Consider the following 16,423-nt stretch of genomic DNA (forward strand, 5'->3'; position numbering starts at 1 on the left):
CCAGCCTATCTAAAAGTTGACATCTCACTGGGGATTTTGATCCCTGTTCTTCAGCATCTTGACCTGTGACCATGCTGTACAACTCTCGTGATGTGGAAGCCGCTTTTTGTGAGAAGAGGACTCCTAGCTTAGATCTCACGGTGGTGATTTCCTAGCTGATGGGAAGATATGCAGCAGGCCAGTCTTGATGTAGGTGTGGTGAGAGCAACAGGCTGGGCAAGGAGTTGATGTCCACGCTGGGAAAGGAGTTGATGTCCACAGAGGAGCGAGCTGGGACAGTCACACATCTGCAAGGAAGGGACAGGTTCGTGGGTCCAGGATGAAAATCTTTCAGAGGGAAGGGTTAGCTTTGGTGCAGTGGTTAACAGCTCCAAAGCTATCACAGCTGACAGCTTACTTCACGACCCCGCATCTAGACTTCTCCCTCTCCTCAGCAGGAACGGGAGAATGGGAGCGATTGTGCTGCACCAGCTGCCTGTCTCCTGGGGGTCAAATTTGAAGACAAACATCTCCTTCAGAATTACAAACAAAAAAGGAAACATTTATTGTAACATGAAGACCCCCATTCCCTTTGATAAAGTTGTCATATATTTTATTGAAAATTATCGAAATTATAGTTTAATTCATTTCAAGATGCTAGTAGCAATATCACACGATACTTGGCATGAATGAACACATGTAATGAGCGTAGTCATCTCATAGCTCTATCAAGATAAGCTGTGGTGTCAGTCACAACACAGGAGCAAAGAGCTTGCTCAAATAATGACCAGAGTTCCTGCCACTTCCCAGCCCCCTATTTGTCTACAAAGCTTCCTTTTCTCATTAAATTTTTAACATTTTGTACAAAACAGTTCTTCTAGCACTTTTCTTTCAAAATGATTTCATTACCCATTTCCTTCTTTTAAAATATGCCAAACTGGGGGCCGAGCATGGTGGTTCATGCCTGTAATCTCAGTTACTAGGGAGGCTGAGGCTAATTTGGTATTTTTAGTAGAGATGGGATTTCTCCATGTTGGTCAGGCTGGTCTCGAACTCCCAACCTCAGGTGATCCACCTGCCTCAGCCTCCCAAAGTGCTGCGATTGCAGGGATGAGCCACCGCGCCCAGCCGGTGTTTCAATATGAGAAATACAGAAGAGAAAAAGAGATCTTCTGATCATCAGGAAGTTCATGTAAGATATCCCATCCCAGACTATTGATCAGAAATCAAACAGGAGCTAGCCGCAAACAGAGATCATTGGAACTGAAGAAAATAGATTTGTAATCAAAATTTCTATTTTTCCACTTGTCTGGCTTTGTTGAGAGGAAATGTCCTCAGCACTGGGGCCTTTTCTCTAAGTCATCTAGCCATGTGGGCATCTGCTTACAGTTAGTGACAGCACTAAAACGATTCGTAATAATTCATTGGTCATAATCATCAACAGTTTAGAGCAGAAGGCAGCAAACTACAGCCCCCCACCTCTTTTATGTAGCCTATAAGCTAGAAATAGTTTTTTTACATTTTTTAATGCCTGAGGGGCGGGAGGGTGGGGGGAAGAAGAATATTTAGTGACATGTGAAAAGTATGTGAAGTTCAAGTTTTAGTGACTCTAATAAATGTCCAAAATAAAGTTTTATTGGAACACAGCCATGCTCGTTCATTCAGGACTGGTCTAGGACTGTTTTCCCACTGTAATAACAAGGTTGAGTAGTTGTGATAGAGGTTTGCAAAGCTTAAAATATTTACTATCTGGCCCTTCATGGAAAAATTTTGCTGACCTGTGATTGAGAGAATAAAGTATGTGTGTGTTTTTAATTCATTCCTTGCTTACTATTTGATATGGCTGACTGTAAAAATATGCTTAAATGTATCAAAGGCATTTAGAAAAGAGAAAGAGAAATCAGAACTAACCAAAGTGGCTTTTCCAGAGAAGGTATTTGTCAAATAAATGACAACATGAGCAAATTCCCAAAACTGATTAGAATTTCATACCCTTCGAAGAAATGAGAATTTTAGATATGCTTTGAGATTTAGAAAACAGGCTCATATTTATAATATGTTTAACACAGAAGAACTAGACAGAAGAATCAAAATGGTAACTCAAATGGAAAGGTTTGCGTTCATATCATATTAATGGAGTTATGCTTGCCTACTCGGCTGATAGCTAAACAAGGTTTGCATAGGGTGAGGCGAGGTTCACATGACCACCTCTTGTCAAAAATGTGAAAATTACAATGGGCATCCTCATAATCTGGAAACCTAACAGTCCCCATGACTGGTAAGCCCTTTGTGCCTAATATACCCTGGGCACTCTTCTAAGCAGGCATTATCTCAGGAGGATTCCATTTTGAATTAGTGACTCATTTTTATATCACACTGCTGATTTATTTCTTACATTGTTTTAAAGGGTTTGGGTTTGTCTGTTTGTTTGTCTGTTTTTTAGCCAGAGTCTTGCTCTTTGTTGCCCAGGCTGGAGTGCAATGGCGTGATATTGGCTCAGTGCGACCTCCACCTTCTGGGTTCAAGTGATTCTCCTGCCTCAGCCTCCCGAGTAACTGGGCTTACAGGCGCCTGCCACCACGCCTAGATAATTTTTGTATTTTTAGTAGAGACGGAGTTTCACCATGTTGGCCAGGCTGTTCTCAAACTCCTGACCTCAAGTGATCCACCTGCCTCAGCCTCCCAAGGTGCTGGGATTACAGGTGTGAGCTACTGCGCCCAGCCAAGGGTTTGAGGTATTTATTTATTTATTTATTTATTTATTTATTTATTTATTTGAGACAGAGTCTCGCTCTGTCCCCCAGGCTGGATGTGCAGTGGCATTGATTCTCGGACTCACTGGCAAGCTCCACCTCCCGTGGTTCACTCCATTCTTTGTTGTATGCTCAGCCTCCCAAGGTTAGCTGGACTACATGTGCCCGCGCACCTCGGGCCCGGCTATATTTTTTATGTACTTGTAGAAGACGGGGTTTCACCGTGTTTAGCACAGGATGGTCTTGATCTTCCTGACCTTGTGACCGCCCCACCTTGACCTCCCAAAGTGCTTGGTGATGACAGGCTGTGAGCCACCATGCCTGGCCATAAATTTTAAAAGAATTTATATTTAAACGAAACAGAGATATGAGTGTGAATGGTAAAAATGTAAAATATTGTAGAGCGCGTGTCACAGTCAGAATATAATATATAGACCAAATATCTTTAATTTAATGTTTCATTTGGGAAGGGGAGACTCTCAGTTCGAGGGCCTACACACAGAACAGGTGGGCCTCTGGTAAGCTTCTGCAAGGTTATGTATGCTCTTGAGAAAGTTCATTGGCACTGGGAAGCTCTGGGGAGTTGGAGCTGCAAGTTCTGATTGTTGGCACTGCAATGGGAAAAATTAGTCCTTAGGATTGCAGCAAGTTATCTCAGAAGCTAGAGATAAAACTGCGTTTCAGATTTCAACAAGCAGTTCCAGCAGTGAGACTTGCCCAAAGGATGACACCTTTGAGCAATGGTTTTGTCCCTGAACGGCTTTTTCCCACCGCCCTCCCCACCCCACCACCCCAAACACCCCCCACAGCCCCGGCTTCTCGCTTCTTTTCTCTGCTTTAGTTGGGTAGAACAAGAATGACCCAATTGGGATGATCAGCCCTCACAGGCCTAAGATAATGTTGATAGCCTGAGCATTCCTCCTGGTCTATGGGAGGTCCTGAACACCATTTTGATGGGGATAGATTGGTTTTAAATGCAGGTAAGGAAGGAACGAAGACACTATGAATTTTCACGATGGGCTTCTGAAGCCTCGATGCTGCTCCCTGACCCGGCGCCCCACAGCAGGTGAGGGCTGCTGGCAGGCAGGCAAAGTGGTTTAGGATTCCTGGTTTTCCACTGACTTACCTTTAATGCTTTTTACTAAAGTAGAAGCTTGATGCTTCTGAAGGAGCCTGTGACCCCAGTCCTCTCCCCGCACAGTCATCTTTTCTTATCCGTATTTTCAGTCACTACGCAGTGCGTCCCCTCCTTCGTGCAGACTCCCACGGTGAGAGGGGACCTGCTGCTGGCGGAGAAAGACAGCTTGGAGCACGTCGCGTATAGTTTGAGTGACATGGGATATAGAGGGAAGATTCCCAGTCCCCATCCAGAAACAAGACTGTTGAATGCTTCATCCCTTCCCCTTGAGCCATGAGAACAGGCACCTGGACAGGAGGACACTTACTCTGGAGGACTGTCTGCAAAAGTCCTTTCAACTCAGGGTTCTTGTCTGACCACAGCACACAGCAATTTGGACAAGCGCTTGGGGCTTGTTTGAGTTCTGTATTCTAGGGAGCTCTTATCTGAATTGTTGTGTACCAACTGAGAGAGGGAGGAAGCAATTCAAAATTTCTCAGTTTAGAAACAGGAAAGCTGGGTCCTTGGCTGTGCCTGCCACCAACAGGGCCCTTCTCCAGGCCCTGCTGGGAAAACATGAGGTGGGGGTGAAATCGCTGTTGTCTCAGGCCCTCCAGCGCAGACATTAAAACTGCCTATGATGGCTGAGTGCAGTGGCTCACACCTGTAATCCCAGCATTTTGGGAGGCCAAGGTGAGTGGATCACTTGATGTCAGGAGTTCGAGATCAGCCTGGCCAACATGGTAAAACCCCGGTTTCTACTAAAAATACAAGAAATTAGCCCAAGTGCAGTGGTGCACGCCTCTAACACCAGCTACTCAGGAGGCTGAGGCATGAGAATCACTGGAACCCGGGAGGTGGAGGTTACAGTGAGCTGAAATCGTGCCATTGCACTCCAGCCTGGGCAACAGAGCATGACTCTGTCTCAAAAACAAACAAACAAACAAACAAACAAGTGATGAGAATTGACTATGATGAGAATTGACCCCATCAGAGCATGAACAGGTTTTGCTAGTGCATTCAGCTGGTTAGAACTTCAAACGACCATTCACCTTTCTTTTGAGAATCTATTTCTAAGGCACAGGGCAGAAAGATTTGTGATTAGTATATTTGGGAATATCTCACACAAATTATTTCAGAAATGTTATTTAACATTTCTAAATTAACAAAGTTTATTATGTGCATAACCTGGTTAGGAGGAAGGAAGCAGAAAGTTTAACTCTGAGATGAGTCAGACAAGTCAGAGATGTGCGATTGAAAAAGAATTGTTCCTACCTCTCTTCTGAGAATGTTCGTGAACATCCCAATGGGACACTTAAACAGAGGAGCTGATAGACATGGTCACAGGCGTTAACCTTGGGACACTGGGCCACATGTGTGCACTAAATGGCACTGATGGACACTTCAGAGGCCTGATAGCCCATCTCCCAAAGAACCTACCTTATTATAGAGCAGAGATCGACACTCAGAAACAGCAGAATGAGGCACTGTTTCCCAAGCTTAGCAGAAGATAAGAATGGCCTGGGATGCTTGCTGAAGATACAGATTTGGAGTCCAAACCAGGGAATTCTTACTTGTGTAACCACTCTGGATTGTAGCAAAACTTTCAAGAAATGGGGAGAGACAAAAAAAGAAAGAAAAAAGAAAAAATTAAGTGAAAATTTAAGTGTGAAAAAGGAAGAGAAGGGATTTGGAGCCTATGTGCTCCCTCATCTCCTTCTGCCTCTCACAGCTCCCAGGGGTCTCCCTGCCTCGTTACAGAAAGAAGGGCATGGGCAGAGCTGGATAAAAGCAAATGTGTTTTCTGTTTCTTTGCTATGAGAGATCCTGACCCTAGATTTCAGAGTCCATCAACTGACAGAAGACAAGGACTGCTTTTGTCTCTGGGCGCATGTCAGTGATTACTAAATTGAGTGCACTGGCAATTCACTAGGCCATGGTAAAACTCTTTCAAGAGAAAAGCCTTAGTGGCTTTTAGTCACTGTAAGATGGTCATCGATGTGGCAGTCTCTTCACAAACCACAAAGTGCCACCCTCTTCGGTTCCTTGTTTTAAAAGACGAAGTAACCAGAACATGGGAAATGACGTGAGCTGACATTTCAAAGATCTACAGATGGCAGACAGGCACAGGAAAAGACTCTCAGTACCATCAGCCATTAGGGAAATGTAAAGTAAGCAAAATGAGATATCACTACACTCCTAACAGAGTGACTGAAATACAAAACAGTGACAGCACCAAATACCAGTGGAGACGCTAGGAAAACAGATCACTCATACACTGCTGGTGGGAAGGCAAAGTGGGACAGCCACTCGGGATAGTTTCAGCCAAGTTTTTTGACAGTTTCTCACAAAACTGACCATGCAACTAATCTACAAACAAGCAAGTAAACTCTGGGGTATTTATCCCAGAAACACGAAGATTTATGTTCCTACAAAAACCTACATGTGGCTGAGTCCGGTGGCTCACACCTGTAATCCCAGCACTTGGGAGGTCAAGGTGGGTAAATCACTTGGGATTAGGAGTTCAAGACCAGACTGCCCAACATGGTGAAACCCCCATCTCTAATAAAAATACAGAAATTAGCTGGGTGTGGTGGTGGGTGCCTGTAATCCTACCTACTCGGGGGTCTAAGGCAGGAGAATCACTTGAACCTGGGAGGCGGAGGTTGCAGGGAGCCAAGATCATGCCATTGCACTCTGGCCAGGGGACCTGAGCGAGACTCTGTCTCAAAAAAAAAAAAAAACAGTCTATATGTGAATGCTCAGAGCAGCTTTATTTGTAACAACCAAAAACTAGAAGCAAACCAGAGGTTTTTCATTGGATGAATGGTTAAGCTCTTGTACATTCCATGTCATGGAATACTTCTCAGCAATCAACAAACTATTCATGCAACAACTTGTATGAATCACAAGGCAGTTATACTGAGTGTAAAAAAAAAAAAAAGCCAAAGGTAATTTACTATAGGATTGTTTATATATCATTCTCAAAATTCCAAAATTAAGAAAGAAAAAAGGAAATCACAAAATTATAGAAATGGGGAATAATCTAGTGAAGATTACTGATTGCCCAGGGTTAGGGTTGGGATGGGAAAGTCAGAGGCCAAAAAGGGTTAACATGAGGGATCCCTGGAGTGCTGGAAATGTTCTGTATCTTGACTATGCCAGCATCAATACCCTACCATGGTACTTGTTTTATAAGATGTTACCATTGGGAGAAACTCAGTGAAGGATACTCGGGATCTCTCTGTATTATTATTATTATTATTATTTTCTGAGATGGAGTCTCGCTCTGTCGTCCAGGCTAGAGTGCGGTGGCATGATCTCAGCTCACTGCAATCTCTGCCTCCCAGGTTCACGCCATTCTCCTGCCTCAGCCTCCAAAGTAGCTGGGACTACAGGCGCCCGCCACGACCCCCGGCTAATTTTTTATATTTTAGTGGAGATGGGGTTTCACCGTGTTAGCCAGGATGGTCTCGACCTCCTGACCTCGTGATCCACCTGCCTTGGCCTCCCAAAGTGCTGGGATTACAGGTGTTAGCCACTGCGCCCAGCCATCTCTCTGTATTATTTCTCAAAACTGCAAGCGAGTATACAATTTTCTCTAAATAAAAGATTAATTTTCTAAAAATATGGTGTGATTATAAGTGTGTTTCACTTCATTCTTGTTTTATATATCCCAGCACAACACACATTTATATTTGCTTGACCCCATAGGTATTTGTATTTCTGAACTCTTCTAAATGACAATCAAACAGCCAAATGAATAATTAACCACTGAAAAGATGTTAGCTTCTTGTTTGACAAAAGGATTTATCTCTATTTACCATTTCACATGACTGAATCATTTCCCCATATACATACCGCTGAGAAGCACTGTATAATTTTCTTTAGAAGTTATATATAAATAACATGTGTTGGCCAGGTGTAGTGGCTCACGCCTGTAATCCCAGCACTTCGGGAGGCTGAGGTGGGAGGATCACCTGAGGTTGGGAGTTCGAGGCCAGCCGGACCAACATGTAGAAACACCGTCTCTACTAAAAATACAAAATTAGCCACGTGTGGTGGCACATGTCTGTAATCCCAGCTACTCAGGAGGCTGACGGCAGGAGAATTGCTTGAACCCGGGAGGTTGGAGGTTGTGGTGAGCCGAGATTGTGTGCACTCCAGCCTGGGAAACAAGAGCGAAACTCCATCTCAATAAATAAATAAATAAATAAATAAATAAATAAATAAATAACATTTGTTATTGGAAATTGGGATTCTGAAATGGGTTTCATTGAACATTTTATTACAGAATGATTAAATAGAAGCAGATGGTACCATGGCCATGAGACCCAAAGGATGCGGGAGAGACTGTTGCTTACATGAAGGAATGACAGTAAATGAGATATTTCAAGTGGACAAAATTGCTTACAATGACGGGGCCTATCATTTGCAAGCAAGTACAACTAGAATCAAGCACCGAACAGTCTGCAGGATCCCATATAAAGACTATAAAGAATAAAAGCTAAGTCTGCAAGCATAAAATGCTGTCTTTCATTTTCATCTTTCCTATGAAACATAAAAGACCCAAATCAAAAATTAAACCCACAGCCAGTGAATTGAGCGAGCCATCTCTGCAGCTGAATAGGCCTTAGGTGATCTTGGTGAGTAACAAATGAATAATGAAGCACTTGAAAGGCTAAGACATTTGTATAATTATGGAACCTGCTGAGGAAGGAGCAGCTGTAATGAAAGCCACAGGGAAATGCAACGCAGAGTGTTCTGGGTAATCCCCTAATCACACTTTTTAACGAGAGAAAAGTCCTTTCAGGCATGTACCTTTCATTCCTCTAGAAACTAAATGCTGAATCTCCCACTAGAAAATTACTTAAATCAATGAATATTCTTTGGAATTTGTCTTTATGTAGAAAGACAGATGAAGGATAAATAGTCCAGAAAATAATTAAGTCCTACGTTTTTCATAAGGCTCTTTTTCCTTGTCCTGAACTCAAAGCACTTTATGATCTAGATAGGCTATTGTACTCTCCAGGGCAGACTCAACTTCCACCCAGTGCTCCGTGGGACGACAGCCAATGGCCTTGGACACCCCAGCTGCTGGGGTTTGGTCTCCTCCAGTCCCCATCTGCCCTTTAATTGTCAGAGGCATTTGAACCAGAACAACTCCATCTTGAATAGGGGCTGGGTAAAATAAGGCTGAGATCCACCGGGCTGCATTCCCAGGAGGTTAGGCATTCTAAGTTATAGGAGAGACAGGAGGTCAGCACAAGATACATATCACAAAGACCTTGCTGATAAAAGGTTGTGCTAATGAAGCTGGCCAAATCCTACCAAAACCAAGGTGGCGATGAAAGTGACTTTTGGTCATCCTCACTGCTCATTATATGCTGATAATAATAATATGTTAGCATGCTAAAAGACACTCCCACCAGCACCAGTTTACAAATGCCATGGCAACATCTGGAAGTTACCCTATATGGTCTAAAAAGGGGAGGAACTTCCAGTTCCAGGAATTGCCCACCCCTTTTTCCCAAAATCTCAGGAATAAGTCACCCCTGGTTTAGCACATAATCAAGAAATAATGATAAAAATAGCCAACCAGCAGCCTTTGGGGCTGCTCTGCCTATGCAGTCACGGTTCTTTTATTCCTTTACTTCCTTAATAGACTTGCTTTCACTTTATGGATTCGCCCCAAATTCTTTCTTGCACGAGATCCAAGAACCCTCTCTTGCGCTCTAGATCAGGACCCCTTCCCGGGCACGTCATCACCATTCAGGAGGGTTAGTCCACTCACATTTCCAATCCCTGCTCCAATTGACTGCCAGCGAGAAAGGAGCTCCCAATGTCTCACATGTCATTCTTGACATCTTACCTCCTTCACGAAAACCATTTTAACTGACAGGAAATGAGATCATAAAACTTATTACCATCTTCTCTGCAACTCACCCCAACACCTCCCGTATCTTTATCTTTGTCCCCGCTGCAAAAAATATAAATATATATATATATTGGTTGAGATGACGTGTGCCTGTAGTCCCAGCTACTTGGAGGCTGAGGTGGGAGGATCTCTTGAGCCCAAGAGTTTGGGGCTGCAGTCAGCTGTGATTGTGCCACTGCTCTCCACAGCAGGTGATTGAGCAGGACCCCATCCCTAAAAAATTAATAAACTAAAAGTTAAAAAAAAATCAGTGGTGTAAAACAACATCCATTTTATTATGCTGAAAGAAGAAAAGAAGAAAACAAACTTTTTATCTGAGGAATATGAGCCCCTTTAAAGTATCAGGCCCAGAGAAGTGTTGGAATGAAACAGCAGTCATATGTCTCCCCTTTGAGCTAAATAGTTACATTTTGAAGCCCCTTGCTATGCGGACTCTAAACTAACTGACACCAAGTAGCCACAAAATGCCATACATTCGGCTGGTGAGGTGGCTTACGCCTGTAATCCCAGCACTTTGGGAGGCCAAAGTGGGCGAATCACGAGGTCAGGAGATGGAAACCATCCTAGCCAACACAGTGAAACCCCCATCTCTACTAAAATACAAAAAATTAGCCGGGTGTGGTGGTGTGTGCCTGTAGTCCCAGCTAGTCGGGAAGCTGAGCCTGGGAATTGCTTGAACCTGAGAGGCAGAGATTGCAGTGAGCCAAGATTGCGCCACTGCACTCCAGCCTGGTGACAGAGCTCCATCTCAAAAAAAAAAAAAAAAAAAAAAAAAGAAGCCATACATCCTGTGGTTGGTTCAACAATGTGTAGCTAATTACTAACCAATGTTACTTTTGTAAGCCAAAGAGAATTCTTGACAAACAGCTTTTGTAATATCCCCTCTCCTGATTCATCCTTTTTTCTTTGAAAACCAGAGCCTCCCCCTTGTTCCCCAGAACATTCTCCAAGGCAACCTGGGAAGTGTGTCCTGGGCACAGCCCTCAACCATGGCCCAAATAAACTGTCGGTTTTAATTTTGCCTCAGTTTCTTCCTTTTACATTAACAATGCCATCTAGATTCTGAGGTCAGGACTTTGAACAGGCCCTGAGAGGACAGCTTGTCTGCCCCACAGTGTCTGGGATCACAGCAAAGAGGACTCCAATGGCAGGGGCTGGAATCACCAGAGGCTTCTTTACTCACTTGAGGAAGTGAGTGAAAGTTTGACTTGAAGGCTGAACTCATCTAGGACTGGAGCTCTGATATGTGGCTTCTCTGTGAAGCTTGGGTTTCCTGCCAGCATGGCTGCCTCAGGTGGATGTGGATTCTTACAAAGGGACCCTCGGCTCTGAGAGTGTCCGATAATGAAGGCAGCTGTTGCATGGTCTTCTATGGTCCAGAATCAGAAATTTCATAGTGTTTGGGATAAAACAAACTAATTATTTTCTTCTCTCACACCAACACACCACCAATCAACACAGCAGACTTCTGTGACCAAATGAAGGGTTTTTTTTTTCCCCTACATGCCAAGAAGCAGACACAAGCTGGGCGTCCTCTAATTCAATTCCAAGATTATCTGCCTGGAGATAGCGTCAGATCCCACAGGTTGAGGGCTCAATCCCACAAGCCCCCTCTCCTGCTTCCCCTCAATTGCAAGTCCAGGCCTCTGGAACTTCAGACTGACTGGCTTCACAGTGGGGGTTCCCATAATTCCCTCTTTGGTTTTCATTAATTTGCTGGAGCAGCTCATGGAACTTAGGGAAACACTTACTTGTATTTACCTGTTTATTATGAAGATATTTTATTTGATTTTTTTGAGACGGAGTTTTGCTCTTGCTGTCCAGGCTGGAGTGCAATGGTGAGATCTCAGCTCACCACAACCTCTGCCTCCCAGGTTCAAGTGATTCTCCTGCCTCAGCCTCCCGAGTAGCTGGGGTTACAGGCATGTGCCACTACCCTTGGCTAATTTTGTATTTTTAGTAGAGACGGTTTCTCCATGTTGGTCAGGCTGATCTCAAACCCCTGACCTCAGGTGATCCGCCCACCTCTGCCTCCCAAAGTGCTGGGATTACAGGCGTGAGCCACCACGCCCAGCCTTATCATGAAGATATGTTAAAGGATACAAATGAACACCCAGATGAAGGGATACACAGGACAGGCAGGTCTGGAAGGGTCCCTAGTGCAGGAGCTTCCGTCCCTGTGGAGCTGGGGTGCGCCACCCTTCCGGCATGTGGATGGGTTCTTGCTTACCTTCCCGTCAGCCTCCACGTGTTCAGCAGTCTGGAGGTAAGTTCTCCAAACTCTGTCCTTTTGGGTTTTTATGGAGGACTCATTTCCTAGGATGACTGACAACCATGTAGAAATGTGATTGGACAAAAGGCACATGATCTAAACCTGGCAAGGCCTGCTGTCTGTTCAGACTTCTCTCAGGCTCTCTATGTAGCCTGCCTTCCTCCAGGGTCGGGAGCTGGGCCCTCTGGGGACTGCGAGTCTTTTGACCACAATCAGATGAAGTCCTGCCTTGGACAGATGAAAGATGGGCAGGAGAAGGGCAGAGAGAAGTTCTGTTTCCTGAGGCCTGCCTCTGAGGCCCAAAGTGTCCCAACATTATAACACAACACTGTAACAAGGGTTATGGGAGTCATTAATACAAGCCAGAAACTGTGGACACACACACACATATACACATGTATGTGTGTGTGTATGTGTATATGTGTGTGTATATATAGGTTTAGGACTTATATGTATACGTGTGTGTGTGTATGTATATAAAATCATAATATCACACGTAGGGTCACCTCTGCCATATTCTGTTGATAAGAGCAGCCTGCCCAAATTAAAAGGGTGGGAACACACCCCCCTACTCTCCACCTGATGGGCGGGGCTGCAACGAATTTGTGGCCAGTTTTAAAAACTGCCGCGTGTCTCATACATGTTCCTCATTTGACCTCCTGAACATCTCTGGGCCTGCTTCTTTTCTTCGCCACCACTACCCTATTCCAAACCATCCTCCCCCACCTGGACCACCTTGATACCCTCCCCCTGCTCACCCTGCACATGCCCTTAGGCACTGCTCAGCCACCATCTATTCTCTGCCCGGCAAGCAGGGTGATTGTACAAACCCAAATCTGCTTATCACTAGCTTCCAACCTTCGGAGGTTAAGATACAGAGTCCTGGGCCGGGCGCGGTGGCTCATGCCTGTAATCCCAGCACTTTGGGAAGCCAAGGTGGGCAGATTGCCTGAGGTCAGGAGTCAGAGACTAGTCTGGCCAACATGGTGAAACCCCATCTCTATTAAAAATACAATAAAAGTAGCTGGACGCGGTGTGTGCCTGCAATCCCAGCTACTTGGGAGGCTGAGGCAGGGGAATTGCTTGAACCAGGGAGGTGGAGGTTGCAGTGAGCCTAGATCGCACCACTGCATTCCAGCCTGAGTGACACAAGTGAGACTCTGTCTCGGAAAAAAAAAAAAAAAAAAAGATACAGAGTCTTTGCTTGGCCTAGAAGGCCCTGTGTGGTTTAGTCCCTGATGATATATCTAGTTTCCTGACCCTGGGCTTCATTATCTTCCTGAGTGCTGGGTGCTGTCTAGTGCTTCAGGGCCTTTGCACATTCTGGCCCCTCTGCCTCAAATGCTATTCTTTGCGGACCCCACTAACCTTCACCCAGAAACCTCCTATTCATACCACTTACACATGGGAGGCTTCTCTATGCCCCAGAGTAAGTGGGAGCCCTGCTGTGATGTGGCCTTGCAGACCGCACCGTCAAGGGGTAGAGTCTATGCATGGGAGTTGGTCATGTGATTTGTTTTGCTCAATGCATCATTCACAAACATTAATACAAGAGGAAATTTGAAAAGTGGTTGTGCATCAGGGTCTGCTCTCTTGCTATGACTGGAAGCCCAAGACCACCAAGTCCTAACCAGCCTTCTGAACATTGGAAGGTCATGTGCAGAAGAGCTAAGGCTCCCTGGTGGAAGACCTGCTGACTGGCAGACACGTGTGAGGCCATCTTCCATCAGCCAGCGCCAGCCCACCCCTTAACTGACCAGGGACAGAGGAGAGAGCTGAGCAGAGACCACACAAGCTGACCCAGCCTGGAAGCCCCTTCCAGCCCAGATGACACACAGAATCATGTACAACAATAAAATGGTGGTGGATTTAAGCCGCTGAATGTGAGGGGAAACTGATGGATATCCATGGAAGTTTTTTTACTATCAATAACCTCATCAGACTATGAGCTTCATAAAGGCAGGCACCAGGTGTATCTGCTTGCAGCTTGATCACATATATTTAAAACAACATCCCACACGAAGTAGATTCTCCATAATTATTTATTTGGGGAATTAATGAAGTAAATAAGTAAATAGTCTCCACTGGAGAGACGAAATTGGCTGTCAAGGTTTTGCAGCTCTTTTTTTTTTGGGACGGAGTTTCGCTCTTGCTGCCTAGGCTGGGGTGCAGTGGTACAATCTTGGCTCACCGCAACCTCTGCCTCCTGGGTTCAAGCGATTCTCCCGCCTCAGCCTCCCGAGTAGGTGGGATTACAGGCAAGTGCCACCATGCCTGGCTAATTTTGTATTCTTAATAGAGATGGGGTTTCTCCATGTTGGTCAGGCTAGTCTCGAACTCCTAACCTCGTGATCCGCCCACCTTGGCCTCCCAAAGTGCTGGGATTATAGGCATGAACCACCACACCCAGCTGGTTTTGCAGCTCTTAAAAATAGTGACTCTACAACGTTTTTCTCACATTTGCTGGGGTCACTTTCTAAGGTGTATGGAATAGTCCTTTACAAACCAACTCCTTCCTCTCCCTGACAACGTGGATATTGCTTCCTCCTCTGCCTGTCGAGGTATTTCGTCTGTACCTTAGTTTGAGTTTCCCCCCTGAGCACCAAGTTCAGAGCCAGGCTGTGGAACACATGGTAACTAACCCAATGTATCCCCTTTCCTGCAGAGAATACACAAGTTCCAAGAAGGTCCACAGGGCCTCAGGGGAGGAAAATAAGGCAGGAGGACTGAGGTCTAATTGAAAGCCACTCACCTCCAGCCCCAAGGTTTTTTTGACCTGGATAAAGTAAAACAAAGACAGCACAGTGAAATCAGAGGGAGGCAATGGCATTTTGCACACCTTAGTAACAGCATGTGGGGGCCTGTGGTGTCCTGTATGACTGCAGAGGACCAGAGAGCTTTCTGGGACAATGGAAACATTGTCTCTGTGGTGGTGATTACCTGAGTATGCATATTTGTCGAAACTTAGTAACTGCACACTTAAAATAGGTGCAACCTGTACATAAATCATTCTCCAAAACAGTGATTTTGGAAAGGCCTCATGTGGTCCTTTTCTCTTTCCTGGTTCCGTCTCTGATCACCTGCCAACAGCGCTTCCTGGTCCCCCGGGTTGGAGCATGTGGAGGGATGAAGCAAAGGGAAAACAGAAATGTCATTCACATGGATCCAGAAGTAAGTTGGCTCATACTGGTGCCTAGAAACACCTCCCCACACACCTTCCCACCAAGAAGCAGTTTGCCAGCCCATCTGTTCTGCCCTCTGTGTTTCCCTGGGTGGGAGTTACCCCACAGCCATTGCATCCTCCAAACCCCAGAGGTTCAGTTGAGCTGAACCTCACCAAGCCTGAGGCAAGAAGATAAGCTCCCCCTACCCAAGTCCTTGACAAGGCAGGAGAAGGGGCTCACAGCGCACAGCTGCCTACAGAAGTCTTCCTCTCAAAGCTCCTTCACGTTCCTCCTCCTCGCCACGTGTATCTGCTCACCGCTTCATCACGGGTGTTTAAATCAGCACCATCTGTATTTTGGTCTGGCAGCTCACTTGGGAATGCAGCATCCTTGGAAATGTGGAGTCAGGTGGATGCACCAATGTCCATCTCTTGCTACAAATGGCAACTGAACTTGTGGCCATCTGGGCTTTTTGTTCTGTTGTTGGTGGTTTTACCTCTGTTTTTTATACCACCCAGCATCCATTGACAATTGCTGCCTAATTTTTCCTCCATGATGGCTACTTCCCCAACTCCAGGTGGTTTTAGTAAAGAGGACTCCAGCGACGCACGGCCTAGGTTCAAGGGGTGAACAGGTCAGCCTTGCAGATATTCAAGGCAGAGCCACCTGGGCAGAGGGAACGTTATGGACTAAACTATGTCCTCCCAAAATTCGTATGTCAAAGCTCTAACCCCCAGTGTGACTGCATTTGGAGGCGGAACCTAAAATTCTTATGTTGAAGCTCTAACCCCTAGTGTGACTGCATTTGGAGACAGAACCTATAAGGAGGTAGTAAAGGTTATGTGAGGTCATAGGGTGGGCCCTGATCCAATAGAACTGTGTCCTTATAGGAACAGGAAGAAACACCAGGGATACCTCCCCTCACCCACTCCTTCTCTCTCTCTCCCTCTACCCCTCTCCCATGAGAGGACACAGCCAGAAGGAGGCCATCTGCAAGCCAAGGAGAGAATCCTCACCAGCCATGGAATCTGTAGGCACCTTGATCTTGGACTTCCAGCCTCCAGAGCTGTGAGAAATGCATTTCTGTTGTTTAAGCTGCCCTGTCTGGATTCTCTTGTGGCACCCTGAGCTAAGACAGGGACTAATTGGTGCAAAGGCCCTGCGGGGGGGGGGGGGCCTGGGGGCAGGTTTGAAGGGGCG

At 45.5% G+C, this 16,423-nt stretch overlaps 1 long non-coding RNA gene across 1 annotated transcript in view; it reads left to right on the top strand.

Annotated features, from left to right (window-relative positions):
• Positions 1–16,121: 16,121 nt before the first annotated feature.
• LOC108532277 (uncharacterized) overlaps positions 16,122–16,423 on the top strand; it is a 14,728-nt gene continuing 14,426 nt past the window's right edge. Inside the window, exon 1 of the long non-coding RNA XR_001886401.1 lies at positions 16,122–16,291. This is a non-coding gene — a long non-coding RNA (uncharacterized LOC108532277). The remainder of the gene's footprint in view (positions 16,292–16,423) is intronic.

This window comes from Rhinopithecus bieti, unplaced genomic scaffold (genome assembly GCF_001698545.2).
Source record: "Rhinopithecus bieti isolate Rb0 unplaced genomic scaffold, ASM169854v2 scaffold_9919, whole genome shotgun sequence".
Classification (NCBI taxonomy): Eukaryota; Metazoa; Chordata; class Mammalia; order Primates; family Cercopithecidae; genus Rhinopithecus; species Rhinopithecus bieti.